This window comes from Vombatus ursinus, unplaced genomic scaffold, assembly GCF_900497805.2.
Source record: "Vombatus ursinus unplaced genomic scaffold, bare-nosed wombat genome assembly UNPS02014810.1, whole genome shotgun sequence".
NCBI lineage: Eukaryota > Metazoa > Chordata > Mammalia > Diprotodontia > Vombatidae > Vombatus > Vombatus ursinus.
Genome location: NW_020954588.1, coordinates 2,793,375 through 2,805,675, shown reverse-complemented (window position 1 = coordinate 2,805,675; position 12,301 = coordinate 2,793,375). Strand labels below are relative to the sequence as shown.

The 12,301-nt window shown below is 38.0% G+C and overlaps 1 protein-coding gene across 1 annotated transcript in view; it reads left to right on the top strand.

Moving 5' to 3' along the window:
• The window catches only part of IRS1 (insulin receptor substrate 1), an 85,850-nt gene extending 77,634 nt beyond the window's left edge, over window positions 1-8,216 (top strand). Inside the window, exon 2 of the mRNA XM_027875885.1 lies at window positions 3,132-8,216. The gene's annotated coding sequence lies outside the window, so the exon portion shown is untranslated. The remainder of the gene's footprint in view (window positions 1-3,131) is intronic.
• The last annotated feature ends 4,085 nt before the right edge of the window (window positions 8,217-12,301 follow it).

Below are 12,301 nucleotides of genomic sequence, written 5' to 3'. Positions count from 1 at the left end.
AAATTAATAAACATCCTGGAAACCTAATATCAAATATGTATTATCCCAATAAAGGAGTCACCTGGAAGACCAAAGATTTATTCCAATCATGATGGCAAAGGTGAAAATATTGGGGATTGTTATTATCTTGTGTATCCTTCCAAATATCCTAAGTTGGTAGTATATGCTTATACTGGCAGAGTGGTTTTCATGTCTAGAAATAGTCCAAGAATTTAAATCAGATTAAGATTTAAATTTTAGAAATAGCCCATCGGGAACCAGATCTGTTGAAAAAAGTGAGTGATGAAGGTTTTGGCAAAAAATGAGGTTAATGACTTTAGTACAGTGCTTGGCCCATAGTAGGCACTTAATAAATGCTTATTGACTGGCTGGACACATATACGTGTATATGTGTGTGTGTGTGTGTGTATGTATATACATATGTATATGTGTATATATATATCCATATACCTATATGTGAGTACATGCACATGCATGCATGCATATATACATACATACATACATAGTGTATACACACATACACCCCCTACCCATATAGTGAAAAACTTTATTGTATGTGTTTAGATAGTGAGTGCCTTTTGAAGTGGTAGGATTTCAGCAGACCCTGGTTTCCTTCTTGCTTTTGGCTGGTATTAGAGAATCCTGGGAGAACCCCAGCTATTGGTGTGCATTCGACATTCAGTAGCTTCCAGTGAGCCTTAGGACAAGCTTTGTCTTAGAACGATTTGAGAAGTAACGTGCTTGCTGTTTTTCAGGTGTAGGTAGGTCCGTAACAGCCAGCAGATTGCCTCTTATCTCCCATGATTTCAGCTTACATGCCAGAAATGACTTGAGTGTATTTAAAGCAACTCAGAGCAGTAGATTTCAGCACATACAGTGAAGCTCTGCGTTAACTCCCCTTCTCAATGGCCCCCAACCTCATCTCTTATACAGCCAGTGCAGGTTGGAGCATGTGCTCATGCAGCTCACCGGGTACACTTTGTTCCTTTACTGAACTATTCGTTCAGCTCTTTTGGAAGAGAGCCAGGTATGAAATGCAAAGCAAACCATGCACCCTTCCCTCTTTCCCTGTTTAAATTAAGAAATTTCTTTGTTTGTCACCAGCCCTGTAATAAAGTATGGCATTACCGTCTAATTTTAGGCCCCTCGCTTCGAAGCTCTGTTAAGTAAGCTGGATGGAGATATTCTGGGAGGAACATTCCAGTCGCTGCTAGAGGGCTTCAGGAGAAAGTTGAGAGTAAATAAGAGATCTGTGAGATAATTCTCCAGGGAGTTTCCCAGCATACCACACATCATTTGCAAAGATAGGCTTCCCTTTCACTTGAGGACCACACAAAGTAAATTCTGTTCCTTGGCAATTAATGGGCACAGGACAGGGAGGCCTTTTGCAAGTTTTTACCTTGGTGTCTCTATGGCAAGTCTTTATTTGCAAGTGGGGGAAAATAGACTGTTTGCCTATCTTTTAGTAGAGAGTTCATATTTTAAAATATACAGAACTACTCTCATATATAAGCCTATAATCCTAGTTTCATGAGTTTGGACTTACCTGAAAGCCTGAGTGTAAATATTAGTAAAACCCCCCTTTAGAAAGGAGATGGGGCAGAAGGCAGGGACGGGGAGAGCTAGGGCAGAATTGTTAACTTCTTCGTTGCCTTTTTTTCCTAGCTTAGGGATCGTCTCCTTCTTATAGACTTCGCTGTAGACTTGAGGTAAACTCAGGTTATAAAAGGCATCTGTCTCAGCACCATTCTGTATCAAGGGGAATGAATAACACATCTTTTCTTTAAGTATTGCCTTCTTGAATTGGAGGTACTGTAGTACAGTGAAAAGATCACAGGCTGTGGAGTCACGGGCTAGCTTTAAATGCTTACCACTTGTGTGATCTTGAATATATATCCTCTGTGAGCCTCAGTTTCCTCATCTGTAAAATAAATTATCTCTAGGGTTCCCTTTCACCTCCAAATCCTATTATGTCATCATATTTCATGTCTTCTTATTGGGCAGGAGAGGGAGTGGAAAGAGGGGAAGAGTTTGGAACTGAAAAGAAAACTAAAAAGAAATAAATTCCATGATTTATTGTTGTTCAGTCATTTTTCAATTGTGTCCGACTCTTCATAACCCTTTTGGGCAAGGTACTGGAATGGTTTGTCATTTCTTTCTCCAGCTCATTTTACGAATGAGGAAACTGAAGCAAACAGGGTTAAGGGCCTTGCTAGCATCTGAGGCTGACTTTGAACTCAGGTCTTCCTGACTCCATGTTCAGGCTCTCTATCTACTGTGCCACCTAGTTGCCCAGCCCACCGCCCCCCCCCCAATATCCTATGCTACCTTGTTGTATTTCTTGCCTTCTTAATGGTGGAAGAGGGAGTGCAGAGAGGGAGAAAATTTGAAACTGAAAATAAAACATTGAAAAAAAACAAATGAAATTCTATGATACTTCTTTGAACTGTACCCTTAAATGTAAACTTGAATGAACTTCCTTCTTGGCTATTTGTTGTTAAACGAAGCATCTTCCTTAATTCTCCCACCACCCCCAAATTCTTCTGTTAAGCAGTGTTACATTTTTGTGTTTCTCACTTGATTTTTAACAAAGACTTGTGTCCGCAACACTACAATGTGTGCCTCCAGGATAGGACCGTTTTCATCCTTCCCTTACCCTCCTCAGATATCCCAGTAATGGCCCATATCACCGCCTCAGTAAGTAGTCAGGCTTCTCATTAGTTGGGTCTGTTGAAAATCATACTGATGTGTTTGCCTGTTGAGTGTTTACTGGTTTTAGGTTGTGATCACTTTAGAATTTTACATTTTAGTGAAGTCAATATCCATAGACCTTTTTTTCCTTTAAAAATATTTATTTTACTTTTCAGCATTCACTTTTGTAAGATTTTGAGTTCTAAATTTTCCCCTCCCACTCCCCAAGATGGAATACAATCTCATATAGAGTATACATGTACAATCATATTAAACATATCTGCAGTTCTTCTTTAGGTATGTAGCGCAGTGTTCGTTGTGTCTGCCGCCTTGGACTTTTTGTTACGTGGCTCTCCTTCACATTCTAAAATAATCATTATTTGTAGCAAAAAATGCCCGTGATCATAACTTTCTTTCTTTCTTTCTTTTTTTATTTGCAGAATGATGACCTACACAACCTCAGCAAATCCTTCTTAACTCATGGGTATTCAGATGCCAAGTGTTTCATGTCTCACAACTAGGACCTCACATCCTCTTCCTCGGTAGATGGTACCATGCACCCCGTTCAGTTTGTTTACTTAACACAAACCTCAGGAGTCCGTTGACTGAACTGCACATTCTCTGTTGTGCCGAGCAAAAAAGCACTGTGACATCAGAACGAGGAGTCTCCATAACTTCATCGGCAACCGCAAGGACTTAGCTGGCTACAGTGAACTGATATGCCCACCACTATATCATAGGAGACTGGGTACTACTAGCACATTTACACAGTATGCTAAATTTCGTTTGCTGCTGAAAAACCTGTATGACAGATCATCATTGTAAATTATTACATACCAAACTGTTGATGTTGGTTGGAGAGTATTAAATATTTAACATAGGTTTTGATTTCTATATGTAATTTTTTTTAATTAAAATGTAACTTTTTTTTTTCCTACATCACATCTTTTTTTTTGGATGTGGAACTGAGGTACACTATGTTCTGTTGTAAACAGAGTGGGGGAACTGCTTAAAAACAAGGCTAATGAGAATAGAGTAGGGTACTATTCTTGTTTGAAGATTGTAATTCAGAAAATAATATAATATTATTCCTAGGTCCGCAGATGACCCTCGATTGTACAGCTATATTTACTGATAATATCTCTTGTAACATAAACCTGATGTTGATCTGAGTTCCTTACAATGAAATCGTAATTTTATACTTCTCTTATAAGACAATAGTAGGCCATGTTAACTAAACTGAAGACAAATTTTCTATACCTGGTATTTGCAACTGTCAGCTTGAACTCGGCAAGTGCACAGAAACAAAAACATGACGAAAAGAGATCAAAGTCTTCCATTGTATATATTGTAAAAAAAAGGAAGAAGAAAAAAGAAACATGGGTGATCCCTTCAAATCCAAATCTCTCCTTGGAATGAACAATGTGGGTGTTTGTAAATCCTGGCATTCTCTTTCTATGAGTAATAAACTAGATGCTGTTTATCTTTTTTTTTTCCTTTTCCCCTTCTATAAGCTATCTCCATTCTCACAGATTTTTTTTTTTCTCTGTGCACACATGCAGATATTTCATTTCCCATGTTGTCTTGAGAATGGTGGCAGGACAAGTGAGTGCTTGCTAAACAAAATTAAAATTCCAGAAGGTGTATTAAGATAGCTAGGACAACATCTCACTCGACTAAAGACTTTTATCTCATATTTCCTGAGACCTTTCAGTGTAAAGCTTTTAAAAGAATGTAATTAGACTATTTTACTTAAAAGGGCACTAACCAACCTGTTAGTGATTATTTAATAAAATATGAGTAAACCAGGAATACTTAAAGGAATACTAATATGCCAATGGAGCATCAAAGCAGTCCCAAAACAGTTCATCCTTTTCTTGTTTGGGAGATATAAACCTCCTGGGAATTTTTTTGTGTGTGTGATGAAAGAAATGGCAGTGAATCCTACCTTTAAAATAAGAGGCCTGATTACAGATTTTTATATTTTCACTGGTAAACTTTCTAATACTTTAGTGACTTAACTTAGATACCAGGCTCCCTCTGAAGTCAGTAACAGTTCTGTATCAGGGAGCCCCAGCTTTTTTGTGGGGATGAGCTATTTTTTATTTCCTTAAAACTTGAAATCACTAGAGAGAGAAGCTTGATAGAGGCCACTGCCCAGCCACTGACTTAGTTGGGAACTAATGCACTATTCTTTCTAAGAGGGATGGTGAGGGAGGAAAGAGATAAGTGACTATCTCATCATGCTGCCAAAGTCTGTGTGAATAATAACTGAATGGCATGTGTCCCACAGGCTGTTGTATTCTGATTCATCATTGCAGATCCCAATACTTTGCATGTTCAACAGTGGCTGAAATGAATAGGCCTGTAGTTATAAACAACAATTTAAATATTTTTAAAGCCCTTACTGAATATGATTACTCTTTGTAGAAATTCTCTCTATTAATTTTGAAAAACCTGCTAATGAAAGACTTCTTACTTTTTTTTATAAAAAGTAGACTTTCATAATTGAGCTGACTTTCATTATTCATCTGTTTTGACTCATCTTTTTAATAGTATAAAGAACAAAATCAAGCTTTCCTGTTCTATTCCATTAAGAACTCAAGTAGTTCTAGAGAAATCAATGTACCAAGTCATCGCCGACTGTTTTCCTGTGAAGTCAGTTATTTTTCCTTCGGCTCAAGAAACCTAACCTTTTCATGGATATATTACCTTAGGCACCTCTCTTTGTGGAATTGACATAATTTTTTGGCCCAGCACTCAATAGAACATTACATACTGAAAAAGAGATCTCCCTTCCGCAGCTTTTTATGCCTTTGGTTTGTTAATGGGTTAAATAATTAAGAGAGAATATTTTTTTCCCAGGTTTCTGAACCTGAGTTTGGTGAAGGCAAAGGAGTGACTTGTGTCACTTGATTCATGTAAAAACTGATAGAGGGGATGGGTGTTCAAGGAAAATATCTCTGCCCCAAATTCATATAGGTGCCACATCTTGAAGACTGTTAGCTACTTCAGTCTTGATCAGTTTCAACTAAAGCCCAGGTCAGTGTTTTAAAGTCAGTTAAAGAAAAGTCAGAGATGTGAGCTAAACAGGAAACTAAAAGTAAGGATTTTAATGTTCTTTGGTTAGCAAAATAGTTCATCTTTAATACCACCTGCAGACTCTTGTAGCATTCATCTCTATAGGCTCAACCACAGACTTATTAAAAGTATTGGAAATATCATGTATGTTTCTTACTTAAGATAATACCCTCATTGGTTTAAAAAATTGGTTCTCGAGCCAGATAAAATGAAGTAATTCCTTTACTGATGAGCCTCGTGACAATAAGGATAAATCAGAAGTAATTTTATATATCTGGCTATTTCTGGATACCTGCCTAAAGGTTAAGGACTTTTTCACTGGCCTGGTTTATAGCTTTTTGTTTGCTTTGTTTTTCTACAACAACCTTTATTATTTGAATTGTTCTTTCTTGAAGTTGATTTTTTGAACCCTAGCATAGGACTTTACATTTATCCCCATTAAATTTTATCTTAATAGATCTAGGTTGATTTCCCATTATGCATTGATTTAAAATTTTCCTAACAGCAAATACACAAAACCTTTTTTCCCCCAAATGTTTAAACCTTTGTAACATCTTTTGTGAAATACTAAGGAGCCTCTTCAGTGTTTTTACTAAAACTCTATCCTTTTGTTGTCATGTCTTAACTATGATGTACCTTATTTAATTAGAGAGAAAATATTTACACAGGTGAAAAATGTTCACCTTCTACAGTCTCAGTGAAAGATGAGAAAATAAGATCTAAAGAGTGGCTGTTCATGGTCCTCATGACTGTATACAGTCAAAGCAGACTCATTTTGCAACTTGTGAGGATCTAATGGAATGATATATGTAAAGCACTTTTCAAACCATAAAGCACTATATAAATGTTAGCTATCAAATGATAAGATCCTGGAACCCAAGACTCCATGGGAATTATCACCATGATCTTGGATAGACAAATCTTTTGGGATGGCATGTAAAAAAAAAAAATGGACTATGGCCAAATGTGACCTCTCAGCAAGTTGAAGGAGAGGATGCTTTAAGAATACAATAAACATCAGGTGAAGGTAACATTGCTGTCTTGTAGATTGCTATCAAACCCAAGAGGAGAGTGGCTGCCATTTTTAAGGGTGTGGTAGCTCTACTTTCCCAGTCTGCGAATTAGAAAGTACCAACCAGAGATGAATGCAGTCTGAATTAGAGAGGGAGTGTCCTATGTCTGCTGCTCCTGCTATTTCTCATCCATACCAGGCAGGAACATTGTCTTTGTTCACAGAGCCAATGGAATTTTCCTAACTTATGGATAAAGTGGTAGCATATCGTGGATAGACAGCTGGATTTGGATCCATGAAGAAAGACCTGGCTTTAAATGCAACCTCTGATACTGGCTACATGACCACATGGCAGTCACTTAACTTTTTCTCAATCTCGGGCATCTCTCTGAGACCTTTAAGTTATGATCCAAGGTTGTGATCTGCATTAGTGGAAGGGAGTTCTCACATCAGGAGATCCTATACCAATGAAATCACTTTTTGACACATGGATGAAAAATATCATCAGCAACATCCAAAATGCTGTAGGAGATGCAAAATAAATATGCTTGAGTCCCTGTCATTTAAGAAGTTTCTACTACTAAGGAACTTGCAATCTATTTTTTTTTTAAATTAAGATTCCACACCCCAGGGGGAATGTGTATTCATGTGCATGCATGTGTGTATGTGTGTGTGTGTGTGTGTGTGCATGTATGTGTGTATGTGTGTGTATGTGTGTGTGTCTGTGATTCTGGATGGCACAAGCATTATCTTGTCCAGTTGCTGACCTGGCATCTATGATGTGGAATTATCGGTAAATCCAGATGTTGTTTTAGTCATTTCCCAAGGGTTAAGCATCCTCCCAGTGAAAGCATAAGTAGAACAAAACAGGAAAATCAGTCTACACTTCTAGATAACTTCAGGCAGGTCTGTCTTCACTTGCATACACAAACAACTCGTAGTGCAGCAGTTCTAGTAATTTATGGTAGGCGCAGGCCCTGTTTCCTCAGTACGATGCTACTTGAAGGCACAATTCTTTCTTCACGCCTCAGGGACTGCCTTTAGGATGGGAAGAATAAAAGACATACATGTTTTCACTGAAAATGTTTGTACAGTTCAATTCATTAGCTTATGAAGGTGCTGCCCATGGTGCTACTTCACTTGTGTTCAAAAAGAGACCAAGGCATGGTCTGTATTGCTACCAAAACATTCTCTTGTATAGATGTGTATTGAAAAATGTATTGTGTGTGTGTGTGTGTATATATATATATATATCTATATATGTCATGGGTACCAGGCCAGTTGTATATTTCCATTTAGAAGTGTTTCATTTTTCAAGGTTTTGGTAGTGTTCTGATTTTAATTTTTTTTCCTTGATTTAGTCTCAAAGATTCTGTCTGGTACTTAGAGCTGTAGTGTCTTCATCCCTGATTAAAGAAAACTGTGGAAATGAGTTCACTGACGTTAATTAATGTTAGTAATCCTCAGTGTCTTTGGTAAAAAGAATACTGATCAAAAACAAGTAGCCAAGCTTGTTTTAAGACTCACCTGAGCATTTGGCTTCTCAGGTGTTCTAGCCAAACATCTCTGAAGAGATTTGAGTAGATTTGAAGCCCCTAGCATAATTAGGTTCACCTTGCTCCGCCCCGGCCACCCACCTCCCCCAAAGACTTTATTACCTCTAAAAACCTCTGAGGATTGTTTTAGGTGGAAAGGACATCCTCTTAAGTTGGCCACCTTAAAATGCCTGGACTCCTAGAAAGGACTTAGGAAGTAAGCAGGGAGTATGAGAGAGGTTTTGAATATAAACTGTCTGTTCCCATCATAGAATCCAATTCAATCCAATAAGCTTTTATGCTAGTTGCAAGCAACTACGGTTAGACACAGGAGATTCCAAGACAGCACAGAAACAGCCTAAATATATGTTCAGCCTTTATTGTTGTTGAGTAAAAGTTTGTTAATTTGTCAGCGTAAAGCCTGTTTCCAAATATTTTGAAAGAAATCGCGCTATTTCTTTTGAGTATGATGCTATCAGGGGACCAGGAAGCTGAGTTCTAAGTCTTAGAGAATCTTTTAAGGGCTTTAAATAAGAATCAATTATAATTAACATACTCATTATTTAGCTGTACCATTCAAAGTGACTCTATGAGTGCTTAAATCATTTGTTGCCCTTAATTGTTAAGGAGATTTTTCTTTCCTTCTTTGCAATATCTTTGCTCAGTATTTGGCATGAATTCAAGGTATGATTTATAGAATATTTTTTAAAAATTGTTTTTATTCATTCCAAGTCCATATAATAAACTCAAACTATAGCTAATAAAATGTTGCCAATATTTTGGATGAATAGGACTATTTTTTAAATCAGGATATGTTTTAAAAAGTGTTCATTGGTATCAAGGAGTTCATAGGATGGTCAATTTAGAACTGCAAGGGACTTTAGAAGTTATCTCCTTCATTATATAGCTAAGGCAGAAGAAGCTCAACATGGTTAAGTAACTTGCCCAGGTCACATAGGTGTGAAATAGCGACAAAGCCAATATTTAAATTAAGGTCTTCTGAGTCCAAAAGGAACACACTGTTCACACCATCACACGGATACCCAGAATCCAGTTTGTCCTTTGAAAAAATATTGTGCTCCACCCTCTTCCAGAAATCTTCTTCATAAATTTAATTTTTAGACCTTTTTTCTTACTAAAAGAATAAACTTCAGCCCAGCCCATAAATATAAAATTATAGGACCCGAACTAAAGAGATTTTCCTATGTTTATTTTCACTTCACTTTTGTTTTTGGTCTTAGTTCACCTGTGCTAAAAACAATTTTCTAGTTCCCTAAGGTTTTTCTGAATAAGTAAATTTCCTTGCAGCATTGGGATTGAAATGCTCTGCTCTACTTTAGAGCATTGTACTTTTTAGAATCCAGCCCAAGGTGAGCAGAGGTAAATTTGAAGGCTGCAGTCAATCCTCTTTTCCACCCATCTCCCCCCCACTTTTTTTTTACACCAGCCCTTATGAAGGCATAGTCCGTTTTCATTTTGACTCTCAGAACCTCAGCCTTCCATTTTTCATCTTTTAATGAGGTCACCTATGAGCTAGAGAATCTTGCCCCATGTTGCTTTCCTCCCCTCCCCTCAACACCAAACTGCCACCCCTTCTTAGGAAATGAAGCATGAGAATTCATTGATGTAGTTGGTGGCGAAAAGACTACTTGGGATTGATAAGTGAACAGACCCCATAAATTTGTAATTAGATCCGTACAGGTCAGCCAACAAACATTTATTAAACAGTTGCTAAGTGCCAGGCACTACGTTGGGGTTACAAAGAAAGGCGAAAAACAGTCCCTGCCCTCAAGGAGCTCACATTCTAAGGGGGACAAAATGGAAACAATATGCATCCAAGGTATTAATGGAGAGTAGATAAAAGGTAGTCTTAAAGGGAAGGGGAGGGGCTGCGGAAGGTAGGATTTACCAAGGAAGCACAGGTGAGGAGAGAGTTTGTCACCTAGGTATGGGGGGGGGGCACAGCTTGCGGAAAGGCACAGTCAAGAAATGGGCATCCTATACAAGGAACAGCAAGATCCCTCTGAGAGTGTGAGGAGTAAAGATTGGAAAGGCAAAAAAAGGACCAGCTTGTGCAAGACTTTCAACACCCAGTAACATTTTATGTTTAATCCTAGTGGTAATGGGCAACCCTTGGAGATCTTTGATTACTGACATGGTCACATTGGAAGATCACTTTAGCAGCAGAATGGAGGATGGATTGGCATGGGGAAAGACTTGAGAGGGACCAATCAGTAGGCCATTGCCAAAGGTGTAAGGTGATGAAAGCCTGCACCAGAGTTAGGGCTATGTGAGTAGAGAGAAGGACACTTGAAGGAGAGTTGGTGTGAAGGTAAAAACAAGAATTGGGAACAGATTGGATACATAGAGTGAGTGAAAGACAGCAATCAGGGTCAACACCAAAGTTGTGGGGCTGGGTGACTGGTTCACTGTGTCTGAAATGCTTAACTTCTTATGAAACAGTAAGAAAATAGGAATATTTTCAATAAGAAAATATCGAATAAATATTCAGTATCAGTACTTAATAAGTATCAAGTCCACATGCAGTGGACTGAGATATAAAGATAAAATAAGACTCAGTTCAAAGAGCTTATAGATTATAATACAAAGTAGGAAGTGTTGAGTATAAAGAGAGTCCAAACGTCACAATAAGTGTTCACAGGAAGGAAAGTTCCCTTCCGGCGGGGGGTTCATCGGAGGAGGCTTCATGTCTTTAAGTTAGTTCTCCAAGGTGAAGGGTGGAAAAGGAAGTGGAGGAGTGATCATGGAGTTAGGAGAATGCTCAAGAGATTGTAGTAACAGAGAAAGCAAAGGAGAAGAAACTTCAAGGAAAAGGTTAATCAAAAGTGTCCAGTCCTGCACAAAGGTCAAAGAGAATGAGAATGGAAAGAAGGTTCAGAATAATACGTGCAAGAACAAACACTTTAATGTTTTTGGCCCACGACCACTGTAAAAACTGGATAAATAACAAATAAAAGGCCAAGTAATTAAAAGTAAATTAGAGAGACCACTGCATAACTTAATAAAATAAATAAATAAATAAAATGCCAAGCAGTTAAAAGTAAATTAGAAAAGGGCCAAAATAGGTTTGATTCAGTGCATGTATTTGCTTTGCACTGATTGAACCAAATGGCTGTGAGAAACAGTGGGTCTAAGAAGGCTGCGACATATTACTTGATGCCCAATGGAGACTGGCATGCAAGAAGCCAGGTAAAAGATGAAAACGATACATCTGACTAGGAAAGAAGGTAGACCCCTCCCCTGAAGAGCAAGAGTAAATGACAGAAATGCCAAATGCTGCACTGGTACTCACAGAGTATTCAGAGGCCTACAGGAAGGCATCCTGCATGTTTGATTGGTCTTCTAGAACATTTATCAGAGGGCAGGGACAATAATCAGACAAGATGAGAAGGTATCAATAGAGATTATAGAGAACTGGTTCTGTAGGGAGGGAATACCCCCATTGATGAGATCATAGAATTATTGAGGCATTAAAGGAAGTGTTCATGTGTCAAAAATATGTCTAATGAGAGGTTTGGGTGAGAATTTTGAACGATGTTGCGACCGTATGTCATCTCCCTTTATTAAAGATGGCAGTAAGTACAGAAAGGAAGACCTTTTGTTCAGGGGTTCTAGATAACAAAATGAATCGAGTTCAGCATGATTTATATACACTGGAACCACATCATAATAGTTTTTTTTTTTGCTTTCAATCAGAATCTAGTGAAATATAGGTGTCTCAAAGTTTAGTCTGAAATGGATGTGGAAGAAAGGTCTCATTGTACAGTGGTGTCACCTGGATGATGGTGCCATAGAATAGGACTCAGAAGACAATATTACAGCAAGATATCGGTCGATGAGAGTTCAGTTATGCACCTCTAACAGAGAAACAGAAATGGATCCTTACACTTTTGAATTGCCCCTTAGTTTTGAATGTTCGAGGTGTGCCTCATCAATTCAGAACCAAGAAAACCTGGAGACT